The sequence below is a fragment of the Ruditapes philippinarum genome, unplaced genomic scaffold, assembly GCF_026571515.1.
Source record: "Ruditapes philippinarum isolate M1 unplaced genomic scaffold, ASM2657151v2 ctg6519_1_1_1_1, whole genome shotgun sequence".
Taxonomy (NCBI): Eukaryota; Metazoa; Mollusca; class Bivalvia; order Venerida; family Veneridae; genus Ruditapes; species Ruditapes philippinarum.
Genome location: NW_026864032.1, coordinates 1 through 20,138, shown reverse-complemented (window position 1 = coordinate 20,138; position 20,138 = coordinate 1). Strand labels below are relative to the sequence as shown.

The 20,138-nt window shown below is 31.9% G+C and overlaps 1 pseudogene; it reads right to left on the bottom strand.

The window, feature by feature from the left end:
- Positions 1–9,320, bottom strand: part of LOC132724204 (peroxisomal carnitine O-octanoyltransferase-like) — a 40,044-nt pseudogene extending 30,724 nt beyond the window's left edge.
- Positions 9,321–20,138: the final 10,818 nt, after the last annotated feature.

Genomic DNA, 20,138 nt, shown 5'->3' with positions numbered 1-20,138 from the left:
TTATCTGATGGTCTGGCACTACTTGTTATTACTTTTGGTCGTGCACTACTCCCTATTGGCTTTTATTCATGATCTGCACTTGCTTCGCGTAATGGGCTTTATCATTGGTGCTGCACTGCTCGCCTGATTGGGCGTATTATCATGCGTCGTGCGAGCTACTCCCTTAGTTGGCTATGATAGTCGATTGGTCTGCACTGTCGCCTATAGGCTATTATTCAGTGATGCTGCACTACTCCCTACTTGGCTCTTAGTCGAGTTGGTCGTGCACTACTTGTTGATTATTTTTGTCTGCGGAACTACTCCCTTTTGGCTTTTATCATGGGATCTGCACTGGGCTCGCCTATTGGCATATTATCATGGTCGTGCACGTGGCTCCTGCTGTATGCAGTGGTCATGCACTCTTAGGCTATTTCGATGGTCAACACTGTACACTATTATCTGGTCTTATTACTGTTTCCACTATTATTTAAGTTTCTTTTCCCTAAAATGATGATAGTTTGTTCAGACTGAAGATGGGACAAGTCCGGTTTAAGAGAATTATAAAAAGTTTTAAGGTTTGAAACACTGCGGTATGTGGTTTAAAGTAGAGAGTGAAAAATGTCGATGTGCCAGATTGATATAGTTATGAGACAATTGCTTTTTTGAGAATAAGTTACTATGTTTATGTCTTAATTCTGTTGAAGATGCTTATTGTCAAGAAGAGAAAAAATTTCAGCCATTACATTTGAATTGGGTAACACTGTCATTCCTTACAATGTATGAGTACCTTTAAAATCTTGTGTCATACAGAAGTTACCTCCCTGTCAGAAATAAGCTGTGATATATGCTGATCAAATGGCGCCAAGGTATGCATAAGGTGGAAATGTGTAGCACGTTTTTGAATTTGCACGGGTATATCTTATTTTTCGTTGAGCATAGTGCCGTAACCAATTACTAATGTACATGAATATTACTTTCCTTTTTCGAATAAACCTACCATTCAATGAAAGTGATTTATTGAGTAAAATAAACATAACAAAATTAACCAAGCCATGCACAGTGGATAACAGTAACAATAAACGTTAGCAAAACATTTTAACCATTTAGCTGAGTAGAAAGAATGTGTCCATTCTGTCACTTTGGTCAAATAAGCCTTTAAACATAAAATTTGAGAATCCTTACAATAGATAAAGAGACGCGATTTAAATTTGGCAAAGCAAAAATGCAGGGAAATATGCACAGGGAATTGAATTTTAAATCATTTTGTTTTTTAGATGTCGTTAGGTAGCCGCAATTTGAGGTGAAAAGCATTGCCATTTGATGTTAGGTCTGGACTATACAGATAATTTTATTCAGATCATCTTTTTCAGAATAATTAGTTTTGAATTTGTGAAAAAATGGTTCCAAGAATGAAAAACCTTTCAATGCTTTTAACTTAAATCCGACTAAGGAATTTTGTGAAAAATGGTCATTCTCAATTTTAGACCTATTTCTGAGTATTATTTTTTTATTAATGGTTGACATATATTTCTGTTTTAAAACACTGTGTTAATCTTATGTGAGGAAATTCAAATTTTTAAATGTTTTTTTTTTATTTTTTTATTTTTTTTTTGGCTTTTAGGGACCTCAGAGGACAATATATATTTACAGGACCATATATTTTCAGCAAATATTAAGATATATCGCTTTTCAGTGATGAAATATTTACAGAGTAAATTGAGTTCAAGAAGACAATTAAGAAATGAAGTTGGGCCAATGATGAAGGATGAACCACATTTTTTATGCCCTCGGAGAAAAAATAACACTTTCAATGCTGTAGATTTAGGAGAATGGACTTGCTTAGCTTTGAATTCTGGAAACAGATCCATTGTTACTAAGGGGGATATAATAAAGTAGATGCAATAAAGCAGCTATCAGTATCAAGCTGGATAAGAATGCACAGAAAAAACAGCCTGGCAGTGCTCTCCTTTTACCGAATTGGCTGGCAAATTTTGCCTGCTTCTTTAAAAATCAAATTCAAAGAGAGCACTGACCTGGCCTAACTTTTATATTTGCAGCATGGGCAAGTCATTGTCTCCACACCTAAGTGCAGTAAAGGGTTCACTTCTTATATAAGTTTTAATTTGAGTTTAACCCCGTGTACGTGCACTAGAGGTAAAAAAAATTGATTATTATTGATAACCAGCTTTGCATTCAAAGAGTTTGCGTTGTATACAGAGTGGACTTCTTACGAGTCGTAGATATTTTCCAGGTATTTGAACGTGATTTGGTGACACATCGATTGGCTGCCCTGTTGGCAGCTTGTGTTTTCGTATTCTATTTTCCATAATGGATACATTAGTGGGCAGTGACACTAAAATTTGATCGATAGGGCCAGGATAGTGAGGCCTGTAATCCAGGTGAAGCATAATCTAACCGACAGACATTTTTGCAAAGCTGGAAAATAATTTTAATAAGCACATAAAACGACGAACAAAGTAATGTTGACACTAAGCAAATTTATCAGTCATAGTCACAGGAACTGGAAAGTATATTTTTACAAACAATAAAGAGTCCAAAGTAACTTATCATGTTTCTTCTTGAAAAAAAAAAACACAACAAAAAACAGAATTAATTCTATATTATCATGTATGTTTTTGATAAGAATATATATTACAAACCAGTGTCAGGTTTCAGCCTTCTTATTGATACTTGGATACAATTTCAAGCTTCTGTGTTAAATAAATTACAAAATGTAATGATTTCTATATAAATGATCATGACAAACGTGATTTTAAAGTCACAGCTCTACACACTAGTAACTAATGTTGCTGAAAAACTGTGACTTTGATTTGAGATCCCTGCCCCTCAAAAAATAAACAGTTGGTATATCAGGTCACCTGCTCTAGCCCTGGACATTCCAGCTTATATCACATCAAAGATATAAGTACACATTTTAACAGTTTTACTTCATCTTTTTAAGATAACATTTTTTACCAAGTATAATGAATGAAATAGTTATATGATATTTCCCTCCTATATGCACTAGCCCAGACTTTGAAACAAACCCCCAAAATTTCAATATTATCTATGAAATCACACCAGCAACAATTGAATAAAGGCAAGTTAGACATAGCACATTCCCCTCTCTCTCTATTCAATGCACTCCCTCCTGAAGAGCCTGAGTAACTGATGACTGTGGCATTAAACCCAGTCAATGGCAACTATGTGGCAAATTTGAAAATCTAACTTACTTTAAGAACAGAACTTAAGCAACAAAAAAATCCAACTGAACGATTGTGAAACGCGTATTTGTTGTTTATTAGAGAAGAAAGGACAGCTTAAATACAGAAGTGTTGAGGTAATGTTTTGCCCATTAAGAGAATAGTGCAACACTCTTACAATTTTTTGAAACAGAATTAAATATTCAAGCGGGGATTGTCTACGAGACAGTCAGGGTTCTCATCAGCATTTGAATGAGTTTGTTATTAAAATAAAATGACATTTACAAATATTACTGACAGAGGTAAACTTACCCAGTTTTTGCTCTGTCCTGGCGTTTATCAAGGCAGATTTCCGTATGGAGCTCTTTCCTTACACCAGAAGCAAAAGCTGTTGCACAATGAATTCTGTTTGCCTATACTCATCATCACTGACATGTGGTTTAACTAAGAGATATAAAAACAATGTATTCAATTTGTGGCACTGGGCTGTAATTGAGTATCACGACACCAATATGTCCTCAATTTTCAAGGTTCGATTCAATATTAATTCACAATTAGCGAATTTGTGGTACAAGCTTCTAGTCATCCAGTAAAGCAAAATTGTACAATTCAGTTTAGTTCTGATACTTTATTGACAATACAGTAAAACCGGTGTTAAAGACCACCTTTAAATAAAGATCAACCTGTAAGTAGATAACACTTTTTGACAACCTGTCATTGATTATATAGAACAGCATAACCTCTAAATAAAAACCACTTGTCCTTAAGGCCATATTTGGTCTCTCCTTTCCATGATCTCTGTTCATAGGTTTAATGGTAAACGAGAAGGTCCAGTGGTCTAGTAGAAACACTGTCTGACTACAAATACAAGTCTAAAACCCCAATACAGCATTGAACTACATTTACTAATATTAACCTTTTAATATTAACCTTTTTTCTTTTGGACAAGGCTTAAATATGCTACAAAAAACATATATCACATAATGTCAGAATCAGATGGCTGCATTAAACAGTTCAAATTATTCAAAGTCTCAAGACTTTTATGTTTTAAGTTGTTTTCACATCAATTGATTTAAACACCTAAAATTTTGTTAGATAATTTAGAACTAAATAAGACACAATTTAGTGTCATAAAATGCTAACCAGAGTCAAGGTATCTATCAAGTGTATGTTGTAATGTGGGAACAGGCAGACTTGGCAGCTGTTCGTCAAACTGGAACGTCTTCTCCGTTTTTGATGTAAATATTGCATCTACATCTTTGGTTTCCATGTTGACGATGTCTGGAATAAATTCAACAACCTGTATGATTAAATGTAACACAGCTTTTAAACATTTTCATACACATAATTGAACACATGCAGTCTTCTGCTATACTAATAGACTTTAATATCAAATGTTTTAAAATGATAATTAATTGACATTATGCCAGAGAAGAGATTGGTCCGCCCACTGATTCATGTGACCCGGTCATTCAGAACCTTAGACAAAAGACGGTACCAACATTTACGCAATACTGTCATGCCACTTAAGTGACTAATGAATTTACCTTATATAATTTGCTATATACATGTATAAAATTTTAATGTTTTAATTGAATAGTTCAATGTTTTATGATATTTAATAAAGTAACAAATAACTGCATTCACGCATTAATTGTATGATAAAACGTTTGGCAAAGATCTTGTTATATTGCTCGCTGACCTTCAAGGAAGATGTTACTGACAAAATATCATTTTAGTTTTACAAATTCAAAGATAGTTAAAATGGGTTGTAGCAAGAAACTATATAATAGTAAATTATATCATTTCATTTTATTTATTTTGATTGGCAAATCTGGGCATTTAAATGCCTTTGACCATTTCTACAACAAAAGACATACAGTTTACATAAGTTGGCATAAAAAAACTAAACATTTAATCTTTAAATATAAATAATCAGTAAATATCAAACATTAAGAAATTTTAAACTCACAAATGAAATAAATCCTACAAATCAATGAAACAGAAACATTTACAAATGTTTTTTGGGTTTTATGTGTGAAATCACTTGTATGTAATGCATTAAGTTTGTGCATAAATTGTCAAAATTAAATGAGAAAATTGCCCTTGCGTAAACTTTGTTGTATGATATAAGATTATATGTATATTTGTACATTAGATATTATCTTGATAAAAATGCAATATTATTCACTTCAATATAAGGTTTCGCATATACCAGACCTCGGCTTTAAATTAAAACCGTGATCAGATATGATTTTATTGAAGCAGATGTATTTAAATATTTAATCTAAATTCATTGAGCTTTAATAGAAATATTTAGGTAGGATAATTTTGCCTAAATTATTTATTGCATATTTTCTCAATTTATTTGCAAGTACTTTTTTCTACTGCAGCATTTTATTGACACTATGTCAGGCCCGTCGTCACGATTTTATGATTCGTGCGGCCAATTCAGTGGTTCTAGGGGGTGTACCGGGGCATGTGCCCCTGGAAATTTTTTATTCTAGGATGCTCTCTGAAGCGTTTTCCCGTGTATTTGGCACAGTTTACAGTCTGTTGCTAGAACATGTTATTTTGGCATATGTCAGTCATTTTTTACAAAGATCTGTGCGTTGTAAGTATGACTACTCATCGCATAACGTACGGACAATTGTACACGTAATATGAATAAATAATATTGACAAAAATGAAAAATAAACAATAATTGGTGTTGTTATATTTCGTCAGTTGCAATTTTATCTGATGATTATAAATAAACAAATAAAGAAAAATTACATTCAAGAACAGTAGTACCCAAATGGTGTTCACAATGATTCCATACGCAGATTGTGTTCACAATGATTTAAGTTTGATAATCAATAGCTCATTGTCTCAATTATGAGAATTTTTCCAAAACACATTGCCGTCGTTCGTTTTTGAAACAAAATAATATTGGTTGATTTGGTTCTGATGGAACTGTGTCACATGTCATGATATCTTGATATTTTAAACTATTTGTTATGTGAATAGCAATACTAGAATTTAAAGAATTTTGATGTTATATTTTAAATATACAATTGAATTCAAATTTAAATAGTTTATTTTCGTCTCATCACATGTACAACATATACATCACAATAAAAATGAATAATATACATAATATAAACTGTCCGAGGCCATGTCGATGTCAATTTATGCCAACTGAGATAACTTCACACTTGACTTCGTAGTACCCCTACATGTACCTGGTCAATTAACAGTGTCCAGCTGTTTAAGCGTCATGTTTGTATAGCTTGCATAAGGGGCCAGTTATTGTGTCAAATTGCTAATCAGTGACCCATGTTTTTATTTTATTTTATTTCAATTTTTGTTGTTGTTTTTTTACCCGTTAAGGACCAGGCATTTTGGACTAAACCGGCTGGACCGTAGACGACGGCCTTGTATGTTATAAACGAACAAAAAATGACATATCATCTGGATATTCTGAGACCTTATAATATATTATGTGATTATGAATAGACATAATTGTAATGAAGGAATTAAGGAGTAGAGTATTTGTTTAAATTTTTTCCTTGTTTATTGCAATGTGGTATAGCCAGTTTTAACTTTCGTACCTGCTATATAACTTATTATCTTAATATATAGAAAGTTACTGATATTTTTGTCTTTGTAAAATGAACTAACTGACTCCATCTGTCAATATGTCAGGATATTTTGTAATTTAGATATACCCCTTTAATAGCTTTAAATTGACAAAAAATCAAAATAACAGAGCAACAGAATAAGCTTTAAAAGTGAATTGGGTATTACTCCATCATTTCCTTTGGAATTGGGTATTGGCTCCATGTAATTGGGTATTCCAAAACTCGATACCCTATGATTTCAAGATCAATTGGGTATTCAATTATGAAGATATGAATTTTATGGTTTCAATATCAATAAAATTAAATTTAGATATCTTAACTGTTTTAAAAAGAAAATAGGATTAACAATTTACTAGAACTTTTCACAATTGTTTTTTTTTTTAAAAATAAAATGCTTATGTTACATTTCATAATATTTTTAACAAGTTCGTTTTCTGACTGATTTTTGATTATTTGCAACTGTTTTGTTTCAAATCATTTTCCCTTTTGTTCGACGCCATATTGCTTTTCAAAGCGTCTATTGATACAGCTGGCACCTACTTATTGACGGTCTTCGCAAAATCAACGGTCTCTGTCGGTCTGTAAAGACCGTCAACCTGAGTAGACAAATCGACAGTCTCATGCTTAGTCTGTCTTTGGAGACCGGGGACCGTCGAAGACCGGAGACCGTTGATTAGCTAAAGCATTGATTCGGGAATATTCGGATATCATACATATCGATATAATTTGTCCAAAACTACGAGTGTACGACAGATTAATTTTGCGGTGATGAAAATGACAATACGCACGGGTTTTTAAGACAATTGCGTATTTTATTTTTTTTAATGGGTTTTGATACGCATTCTTAAAAAATCAATTGCGTATTTTATAAAATTAATTGCGTAAATACGCAAATACGCACCTTATCTGTTGCTCTGAAAATAATTTCAATATAAATACTGCTGCACCATTGTCATATACAAATAGCTTGTCTAAGGAAAATGGTAGACATCTAAGTGTGAAACTGATAACGATCGCCTACTGGCTTATCTGTAAGACCCCTGCTAGTCAAAATATATTGACGTGCCCAAAGCTTGATTCTGAAATATTTTCGTTCTGGTGCAAATTTCACCACAGAAAAGTAGTCCAATATATTAGACGTTACAGGCTTGTTATAGTTTTTGTCGGTCAAGCCTGACGTCTAATAGTTATTGCTCAAAAACGCATAGCATCATAAAAAATTCCAAAAATGTCTATTGTCTTGCCTTTCAAGCTTTATTCAAAAGCTTATCATATTTTCTTTCAATTTCATGCTCAATCATACACAAAAACTTTCAAACGATGTACTTATCAATTTAAAATAAAATATAAACATCAATCTATTTTTGTCTATCAGCCATACTGGTTAAGCAAGGTGCTTTACAGATTGATTCCAAATTTTTGAACGGAAAAATATATTCGAACACACTGACGGTGCATGGGCAATTATTTCGTTAAAAAAAATTCCGTTAGATTGTTCTGACTCAGTTAAACGCTTGCATTTGAATTAGCCAATCAGATTTCGCGCACTTTACGGCCGCCATTTGTTTATCGGCTGTAAAAGGAATTGAAATACATTAGAGGATTTAATCATGATTTTTCGGATGTGACAGTTTAATTATTTTGACAAAAGGTATTTATTTTTTAGTTTTGTTCATAAATAGGTCAAAAATTATGTAAATACACGCTGTCTTCATTGTTTTTCGTTCCGCCCGATTTTCTGGCGGAACATGCTATGGGTTTTTGAGCAATTTCGATATGACGTTGCTTTGCCCAGAAGCAAAAATATCTCAAAGCGACGTCATATTTATAGGACTACACAGAAAAGGTACTTCTTATGTTGTACGTAGAGGCGAGATATTGCCCAGACACGAAAATAGCACAATATCTGGTCGCGCAGTACAATTACATGTAGTTGGACTAGACCCCTGCCAGCTTGATTGACAGGCGGCATAATGTCAATTAAACAAAAATTAAATTGTAAATAAACCAAATAAAAACCGATTGATAAGCAGACCATAATTATGCATAAAATGATTTTTTTGCCGTCTAAAACATAGTGTCAATTTCAAGAAGCCTTTATTTATTTTAATTATGATTAATATTTACATATCCGAAAATATTTGTCCGATTACTAAGCCAATGGGACCTTACAAATATCTTTTATCAGTGAATCGCCTTTGATAATTGAAAACAGCCACTGGAAAGCGTAAGAATAATTTATAATTTCAAGTGTATTCCAAAATCTGGCAAGCTTTTAGGATGTTAAAAAATGTCAACGAACCTTGCAAGTCCAAATTCCGTAAAATCTCCCAGACGCTTGCATCAAACATCAACAAACGTTTCAATGACTAGGAGATTTCCTGTACGTTTGTCCATCATTATTTGAGAAATAATTTTTACAAAATGGACTTAGTTAAAGTTTGTAGCAAGGCATTGGTGGTAGCCAAGCCAAAAGGAAGTCTTGGACCAGAGAAAAAGAAAGTCAATGTTCTGGATGAAGAGAAATACACAGAGGTATGTTACAAATTATTTGACAGACCCTAAAAGCTTTGGGAAAAAAATCACAAGTAATGTTGTACACAGAGAAGTGAAGTAACTGTAGATGTAAGGTTCAGAAGTGTTCACTGTTTAGGTGAGAGAATGTGTAAGCAGCCAGATAGCTCAGTAAGTAGAGCACGGGTATGGTTTTCCAAGGGTCCTGGGTTCAAGGGATAGACCCCGGGGTCTAAACCAGGAGTATATATAAGGTTCATTCCGTTTTATTTAGTGTATTATATACAGGTTTTACTTCTGAAATATATATAGGGGTCTAATCCAAGAGATTGCCAGTTCAAGTCCTGGTCAGGCTGCATTTTTTCTCATCCTGTGACATTTGGTGACCAACACTGTGGACCGTGACTGGGTAGCTCGAGTTTAATTAGCATTGCTCTGTAAAACTGAGAAATTTGAGGACGAATTTCAATGTAGCGGGGAGTATTTCACTGTTCAGAACTGTTCACCATCAGGGCTTTTTTTCCTTCTATACCAGGGGCCGGTAAAGGGCTGCTTCCCCAAAGAAAAATTCTTTAAAATCATGCAGTTTTCCCCAAAAATTGAATTTACATCAAGTTTTTCTTCTCCTTTTTGCAAATATACCGTGTAATTTTCCTCCAAAATTGAGGACAGGGCTGCTTCCCCAACCTGTGAAAAAAAGCCCTGACCATTTAGGGGAGAGGATGTGTAAGGGGTCGGATGGCTCAGTCAATAGAGCTGCAGTATGGTATTCTGAGGATTCTGGGTTCGAGTTCCGGTCAGGCTGCACATTTTTCTCACCCTGTGATATGGAACAAAATAAAATTCCTGTTTCATTGGGACAATAAGTCAAACAGTTTGGACTTGTCAAAGAAACATCAAGATATTTATATCTACTGTATTGTATTATTTACATCAAGTTGTCATGTATATATTGTGTATGTCTTGAGAGGAATAAAGTTGTTGTATGGTATCGATAATTTTGTATAGGCAATATATTTTCCAATTGTTGAAAGTCAGTGAAAATGGGTCAAACCATTCACATCAAGTTAAACAGACTAAGGGTCTGACAATTTAAGCAGCACTCCACAAGAAGGTAAAAAATCTACAGCAGAATTCTTTAACTGTTTAATTCAGGGACTGTGTTCAGGGCGAAGTCAGGCGAAAACTTCGCCATAAATATTTTCACTTCGCCCTATATGATCTGAAAAGCAAAATTCTAGTCGCCCTAAAATCTCTATGAAATGTCTGACATGTATATTCCTCCACTCGATAATACTGCCTGGAGGCAGATTTAATTGTGTAATCTGACGTAATTAGCACACGTGCTGAAGCGCGGCCATAGCGACATTTGGAATTCACACTTGGAAATCGACATCGCTAAAAATAGCGCATTGATTATAATTATGGTAAATTAAAGCTGTGAAAGACCCTGATATGAATGCAGCAGATGATAAAAACATGAAAAAGCAAGCTAATTGATAATTAAGTTACCTCAAAGGTATATTTGTGTCTTATTTACAATATCCCCTGTATTTACAGTATTCCCTAAACATTTTGTTTGATTTACAATTTCCCCTATATGTCCTGTTTGATTTACTAGTTCCCCTATATGTCCTTTTTGATTTACTAGTTCCACTATATGTCCTGTTTGATTTACTAGTTCCCATATATGTCCTGTTTGATTTACAATATATCCCATATACGTTTGTTATCACCATTACACTTATGATAGTAATATTCATCATTAAAACTGATGTAAATTGATAGAATTTGGATAATTGTTATGAATTAAAGAACTTTTCTTCTTAATAAATTGCATTTAAAAGTTAGAGTCAGAAACAGTTGAACCTAAAAAAAAAAATTAAAAAATGTTGTGTTGATGTAAATCAAATGCTTAAATAAACTTACCCGTACGAAAAAGTAAGACGGAATCCGCCTTATATAAGGCGGATTCCATCTAAAATATTGAGAAAATCCACATTTTCCTGCTAGGTTAAGGCGGACATGGAATTTCTAGCAAAGTCCGCCTAAGTTTCTGAAATTTCCGCCTAAATTCTCAAACAGATTCCGCCTAGAGCTTAGGCAGAAAGGATAAATGTAAAGTCTTAGGCGAAAAATTCAACTTAGTCTTATTTTCTTAGGCGTAAACTTCGACTTAGTCATTCAAGGAAACCTTGTGTGTTATGCGGCCAAACTCTATTTAAAGCGGAATTTCTGACTTCATCATATTTTGAATATTAGTACACACTGTCAAACAAAAAATAACATAATTATGTATATTTACATATTCTAATGATTTAATCATTATTTTTACATAAGTATTTCCATTATTGTTTAATGGTAGGCCTGATTTTTACAGTGACTGTTAGTATTAGCTTTTGAGTATTAAAATGTGTGTCAGTTGAATAACAGTATTTAATTCTTATCACTGAAACTTGTCTTATTTGACACCATTTTGTGTCGATTGTGACCACCCTCCCAAACCAAAAGAAAAGCTTGCGGTAAGCTTGATGCAAGCTTACATTGGCTATTTATTGCTTGCTGTAAGCTTGCCAGTTAAATTTCATACAGAATTCTTTAACTTGCGCACTAAGCTTACAAGAACAATTTTTGTCACATTAGCTTGCGAAGCTTCTTTGAAAATTTGGACTTAGAAAATTCTGGTGATTAAAGCAGTCTGGGAAATAAAAAGTAGTGAATATTTTTTAAGCACAAAAAACTTTAAAATGTTTTATAAAAATCATTTCACTCAACTAATAAGCATTTATATAATATAATGGGATTAAAATGATAACATTTCTTGCAATTAGTTTTTATCTGCCTGTCTAATACATTCTGTTTTTAAGATTCTTATAACTTTATCAAATTTTTTAATTACTGTTATTCAAATCTTGTTACTTTCTCAAAATTATTAATTAATGCCATGTCAAAAATTAGAGAACACCACAATGTGGCATCTGCATGATGTGACAGTAAAAAAAAGAAAATCACCCAAAATCAAAATGAGAGAGGAAATCATACAAATTTTTAATAAAAGTTTTCAACACAATTACACTAAGATAAAGTCAGTATTTTAAATAATTATTATGAAAGTTACACAAAATTTACATTTCTTAACAACTGTGAACAATTACAATCAAATATAATGTCAACCTTATATATTGTCTATAATGACTAATTGTTTTTTTTTTCTTTCAATCACTTGTTAATTTGTTTTATTTATGTCTAATTTTTAATTCATTTGCACATTCAGTATATCCCTTCTTTTAATTAAACATTAACTATCTTGTGCAATAGTTATTGATAGCATAATCATGGTCTCCCATGATGAGTATTAATTGTAGACTGTTGTTACACATACTGTAGCATGCCATAACATTTGTAACTGGTCAGAGTGAGTGGTTGGTCAAGTGCAACTAATTACTTTCTCCCTGCTGTTTACATAATAGCCCAGTGTAAACTCACCTATCTAATATAAAGGAAAGTGTGAGATAAGTGGGGTTTACAACATGTAATCTAATATCCTGAACAAGTCTCGGTATCAGGATCTGATCTCAGAAAATTCAATATTACTCAGGAAGTTCATTTGGACCTCAGTGCTTATAACATTAGGAGTAGAGTTAAACATGTGACTTAAGTGCCATTTAGATGAAACAACTTAAAAAATGTGAACTTTAATAATTATAATGGGACATTAAAATGAGTTCTTCATTCAGATGGAAATGGAAATTTTACTAAGTTCAATGGAATAATGGTAAGTTATTTACACTATTTTCATACAACCAGTCTTTTCAAATTACCTTGTAAATGATTTACACTTTTTATTTTAGTTTTTCTTCATAAATTTACATATGAGCTGGTGTTTAAATCTTTTTCACTTAGTGTTATTGAGTGGGAATTTTCAAATCTGCGCCCTTTTTACCAATAAATTTCATTCCTGGTCATGATTTTTCATTAATAAACATTTACATTCTTGGGATATTTCAGTAAATTATGGGTTTATATTAACTGAGTACTTGAAACTTTTTTACTATCAGAAAAGCATTTTGATTACTCAATTTAATATAATATATGTATTCAGTAGTGATTTTTTTTTTTTTTACAGGAAAACTACAATGCCCACAGGTACCATAGAAGTTTCAAATTATAATGATGATGAAGAAGAAGAAAATTGAGTTGATAACAGAAATAATTGATGGTTAGTTTTGTTATTCAATAAGGTTAGATAACTGATAAAAATAATGAAATAAATAATAATCATTGATTTGAACAATTTTCAATCTTAGTTAAACAACTTTCAATGTAGTATATTATTTCCATTTAAACAAAATGATTGTATAGATTTAATTTTTTGTATATTAAAGATTTACTTACTTAATTACAATATTATTTATCTTAAAGGTTTGTAAAATACTTAAATGCATGTATTACTTTCACTAGTTAAATTCAACAGTTGTCAATTTAAAGCAAAAGTTCTAATAAAGATTCATGATCAATTCTGATGTAGCAGTCATTTAACCAGTAGAATGCAAATAATTTTTCAATGATTTTTTATAAAAAAATTTTATAAAAAATTTTGCTTGCTAATATAGATTTTTACATTTGTTAACTTTAATTTATGAAAATATTTAAAAAAATTTAAAACTTTGAGCTTGAAAAAAAATTTTAAAAATTCAAAATTTATTAACTGGAAAGTTCCCAAAAATAAAAATTTTTACAAATTCCCTAAAAAAAAATTTTACTTTCCCTGTGCTTTAAAATTTTTGATTTTTTTTAATTACTGTTTAATTTAAAACCAATCTTTTTGAAAAAAACAAAAATAATTTTTTTATACAAAATTTTTCATTTGGGGTCACGGTTTTAAAATTGTTGGTATTTGGGGTTTCCCACAGGGGAACCCATTTGAAAGACTGCTCTGAAAAGGACTGATTTATCATATTACAACATGGATACTTATTTGGAAAAAAACAAACAGTTATCTTAAATAAATTTTTGTTTTATATTTCTCAGCTTGGTAGACATTTATTTATTTTTGTATTTGTGCAATAGAATAATGTTTGTTAAGATCTAGAAATATTATTTGAAATGAATAAATTAATTTTTATATATTAGTTTATTAAAATATTATACCCTTATTACATGACAATTAAATTTTTTTATTTGTTACAAGGCGGAATTTTTTCCGCCTAGATTTTTCCTGCGGAATCCGCTTAGTAGGCGGATCGCTAAGGTAGGCGGAATCGCCTAGGTAGCGGAATTTGCCTTTAAGGTAGGCGGATCCGCTGACCATAGCCAGACTTTAAGCGAATTTTAATGAGGCTAAAGGAGGTTTCCGTCTGATAGGCGGATTCCACATTGCTCATTTAAATATTTCGCCCCAAATTTTCCCGTTAAAGGTCCCCCCTAAAAAGCAATTTCAACTCTATTTCAAAGGGCGGAATCCGCTTTACTACTAGGGGGTTCCCCCTACGTCAGGGGGGGAAGTTTTCGAAAGGGGCATTGAGAAACTAATCTTCTTTAAATTATCATCGGCGATTTTAAAAATAAAATTTTGTTTTTTTTTTCATCCCATTACATGTAAAATTTATATGATGTCATAAAAAGGTGTACATGTATTTTTTTGTGAATAAAATTAAAAAAAAAATCCAAGTATAACTCAAATTTTGATGCCCTTCCCCCAAAATTTTTAAACTTCTCCTTTTTTTCCCTAAGGGAAAATCATTTCCCCCTAATTTTCGCCCAAAGGTTTCCCCTTTAATCCGGCTATTTAAAGTTCATAAACGTGTTGGGAAAAACCCCCGGATAGGGGTCGGGGGCCCCCGGATCCAGGTATTTCCACTCCCCTTTGTTGGGGCCTGTTCCTTGGTTTTTAAAACCTTATTTTTTGTCACTTTAAAACTATATTGGAAAATTTAAATGTTTTTATTTAAAAATCTAACGGGGAAAGAAAATTAAAAACCTTTAAATGAAAAAAAACCCCAACTTTTGTATTTACTGAATTTTTTGCCCACTTTTCCTTCTATGTTTTGTAGGTCACAAATAATGGTTTTTAAACATTAATTTTTAAAGTTAAAGTAAATTTTTTTTTTTGTTTTGCAAAAATTTCTTTGAAAAAATTAAATGTTTTTTAACCAATTAAATGCCCTGATTTGGGGGGCTTAAAAAGACATTGAGAAATTTTTTACCCCGATTTCCCAAAGTTTGAAGGCCCATCTAAATATTTTGGCACTTGAAAAAAATGTTTTTGGTTTAAAATTGGGGGTTTTGGGGATGAGTACTCTAAAAAGACGGCGAACTGTCAACCCTTGTGTGTAATAAGTTTAATTTATACATGTCTTTCCCAGTGATTTTCCTCCTTATATAACAGATGCCTATAAAAGGCCTCTTCCCAATTTAAATTTTTTATAAATTCATGCAGTTTCCCAAAAATCTTAACTACCCTAGCATTTTTTCCCAAATTAGCAATTTAGCAATAATTGTTCCAAAAATGAATAGGCAGGCCTCTACCCAATCAAGTAGAAAAAAAACACTGGTCTTTACCTGCTGGGAATTTGAAAAAATAGCGTTTGCCAACAGTAATGAGCCAGGCCAGGCCTGCATAATCTTTACATGTAACTAGCTTTGAGGTTTACTCATGGTTTTCTTCTTTAAATATTATATATGAAATATTAAGTTAAGGATGGGAAAAAAAAAAAAAAAAAAAAAAAAAAAAAATAAAATATCAAAATCTTTTTATATTGTGTAAAATATTACTTGTGAGTTACAAAAGTTTTTTAACTCAACTATTCGGAACATCACTACTATTCAAGGATAGCGACGCTATTGTTTTCCCACCTAGCCCAAGGGTGTCACATTTATTTATTAAGTTTTTTTTCCCCAAGTTGGTATTTCTAACTACCTAAAAGGGAAATGGGGGGGAAAAGAATTTCCCCTTTGGGGAAAAATTAAAAAGTCTTTACTTTCGGGCCCATCTGTCAGGGCCTAAAATTATTTGGGTCTTATTGAACTAAGAAACTTTTTTTTTCCCCCCCCCCCCCCCCCCCATTTCCCAAGGCCCCCCCTTTTTTTTTTTTTTTTTTTTTGGTTTTCCCCCCCCCCACCTTTTTTTTTTTTTTTTTGTTTTTTTTTTTTTTTGAAGCCACAGAAAAAATAGTAAAGCACATTGCCCTACTGTATTTGGGTTGGGGCGAAACGTTAAGTGATATGCCGTGCAACCAGTATATATATAAGTCTTTTTTTTTTTTCAGTTTTCCTCCCAGCAAATTTTGATACACCAGACAGAGGGAAAGACCTCGAACAAGACGACCAGACACAGGCAGAGCCAAATGTATCACACAGTAGAGGTGAAAGAAAAACTACAAATGGTTGAGTTACCAAGTGAATGATTCATCCAAGTTTTTATGTTTCCTTTGTAGCTTGAAATTTGGTATTATTTAACTTTTTCAGGTCTTCAAAAGTTTTGATATATATGGCCCACTTAATATATTATTTGATCAGTGCCAGATTTTGTCAGGAGGGAGAGCGTAGTTCACAGTAAACATTGAAAGATATCACTCAGTTAAGGGTGTAACGTTTTTGATTTTCCACTGATGAAACTTTATAAAATTATTTTTCTGGCACATGTTCTTAAACGTTATAAAAAAATTTTTTAAAAAGGGTATATTTTTCCCTTGTATTTATCTTTTTAATAAAAATTTCACATTAATAAAAATTTTTCATTTTTCCCTGTTAATCAAAGTTTAAAATTTAAATTTTTTTTTAATTTTTTATTAAATATTTTAAAGATAAAAGGGGCCAAGGTAAAGTTCACCTGGGATTCTTTTTTCTTCAAAAACAAAAGTAAAGGGAAAAGATTTTTTTAAAAAAATTTAAAAGGGAGGCGCCCGCAAAAAAGAAAAAAAATGCAGGCTTTTTTGAGAATAAAGTAACAAAACAGGGGTTTAAAGGGACTATATTTGATAAAAAACCATTTTTGTTTTTTTGTGTCTAAAATAAAAAAAACTGATAAGAGGAGTGGGGTTTGTTTCTAAACCAGAGATCATGGGTTGGGCCCTGTTTAGGTTTCCCTTGGGCCCAAAATTTTAAAAGCCCTTAAACTTAAAATTGTATTGTTTAAAATAAAAACTCGCCCTTGTTTTTCAACCCAAAGCAAAAATCAATGTGTTAAACAAATTTAAATTTAAAGAAGATGAGGGATTGATTGTTTAAATATTTTTAACTTTTTTTTTTAAATAGGGAAAAAAAAATTAAAATAGGGCGGGAAAAAAATTTTTTTGGGGGTTTACAATGTCATTGGCCAAATTACGAATCTCGATTAAAAATTTAAAATTGACCCAAATACAATGTAAACCTTAAATGAGCTTTTTTGTTGTTTGTTTTTTGGGGACTTATAAATACTAGGGGAAAACTTAAACTTTGTGTAGTGTAAAAAAAATTTTTAAATTTTTGTTTCAGTGAAATATAAAAATGCAAAATATGATTTTATTAAACTTTTTCAAAAATTTTGTATTAAACCAAATTTCTTTAATATCCTTTATTTTTTTTAAATTTTTAAAATTCCCTTTATCAGGAAAAAAGGGGATAGACTGGCATTCCCAAATAAACAAAAAGCTGCTATTACAGGGGAAAAGGGGGGGTTGAAAACTTTGGATAAAAAACTGGAAAACCCGTCTGTTTCCAAAAGGGGAAAATTTCCAGTAAATTGAACTCTTAAAAATTGAAAAAAAAAAAATCAAAAAATTTTAAAATGAAAACCCCTTTTTAAAAAATCCAGGGAAACATTTCAAAAAAAAAAGAAATAAATTAAATTTAAGCCGTTCAGAGAAAAGGGCGGGTTTTCTGGGGAATGGGGCATGAGGAAAGGGAAAGGGAAAATTGGGCAGGGCCCCAAAAAAGTAAATGGGTAGGGGTTTTGGGAGCCAGCCCCCCCCGGGCCCCAAAGGGTTGACGAGTCCCCAAATGCGGGGGGGAAGATTAAAGGGGCCCTCCTTTTGGGTTTGGCCCCGTAAAAACTCCAGGGTTTCCCTAAAGATCCCCCACCTTTTAAACGGTATTTTACTTCCGATAAAAAAAATTCTTAAATTTTTTTAGATGTATGTATTTTGATTTTAAACAAATTTTAAAAAGGGTTTATTTTCTGTTTAATTTAAATTATTATTTATTTCAAAAAATTATTGTATATGAAATTAAAAAAATGTTACACTTTTTTTTTTAAAAAGGGCGTATAGAAGATTTGTAAATAAACGCCCCTGAAAATAATTTAGGAAAAAATAGGCCCCCTTTTAAAGCTAAAATTCGGTGGGGCGCTGTATTTTTTTTGAGTCGTGTTAAAACCCAATATTAAAAAATTGGGTTTTTAAATCGCTAAAATAAATCACTTTTTTGTCGTTCAGTAAAAATCATTGTATCATTTGGGGGCTACCGTCTGTAAAATTCCGTGCATCAATTCCAAACGTGTTTTATTGAGCGAAAAAAATCACTTTTTGGGATATATTATTTTTAAATTAAAAAAAAAATTTTGCCAAAAAAAAATTTTTTTTTTTTAACTTAACGGGGAATCTTATCGTATTTTTTTTTTTGTTTGGGAAAAGGTAAAAATCGGGAATTATAGTGTTGAAAATATTGAATCGTTTAAAAACCCTACAAACCCCCCCCAAATAAAAATGGTTATAGGGGGGTTTGAAAAAAAAAGATTTTTTGCCACGGCCCCTACTTCTTTTTCAGTTTTAATATTAAAAACCCCCATTTCTGTATAAAACAAGCAATAAACGGGGTTTCAGAGTAAAGGGCCGAAAAAATGGCGATTTTTTTAACATTTAAATGGGATAAACGGGTTCATGTATTATTATTATTTTGCCCTAAATCTAAAAAGTAATGATGATTTTTTCTAAAATTCAATTATGAAATTTTTTAAATTAGAAAGATTTTTACGAATTTAAAACAAGTTTTTTATGTTTTCACATTGGATTGTTTTTTTTGCCCCTTGAAACCTTTAATTTCTCCTATAATATGTTGAAATATGTTAAAACAAAAAATTGTTTTTTTAATCAATAAATTTTATGAGCTTGAATTTTATTTTTATATTTAGAATCCAAAATTTTCCCAAAAGGGAAGAGCCCGGGTTTGCAATTAAATTAGCGGAAAAGTCTAGTCAAAATAGAAAAGAAAAAAAACCCGTTTAAAAATGCCTTGGCCCAGACGGGGTTTTTGGGTATACAGTCCCTTACTTGAAAACTTTAACCCATTTTTATTTTTTAAACGGGCCCTTTTCCTGGCCTTTTTTTGGAAAAAGCCTTGCCCCATTTTGGGAAATTTTGCATTGTTAAAATTGCTTAATTGGGAAAAAATATTTGGAAACCTTTTTTAACCCCTCATTTTTTTGGGCATAGTCCATTTTTTAATTTTTTTTTTGGGGAAATTTTGGATCTTAAAAGGGGGGTTTGGAAACTTGCTCTTTTTTGATACAAAAATAGGGGGTCATTTCTAAGCCCAAAACCCTCAAACAAAATTTTGACCTTAAAACCCCTTTTTTTGGACTTAGAAAATTTTTCTTTCAAGGCTCTTTTTTTTACATCCCCTTGAATAGGCAAAACGTTGTCATTTGAAGTTTCTTGTTTTATATGTAAAAAATTTACCTGTTGTTACACACCCTGGATGAAAATTTTGTCACGGACCAAAAAATGAAACCCCGGGCCCCAATTTCAGGAAATTTATTTGCAAAATATTTTTGTTTAAAACGCAAAGCATAAAAATAAAAATGACAGTAGGCCCGTGTAAATTAAGTTTTTTTTTATGGGGA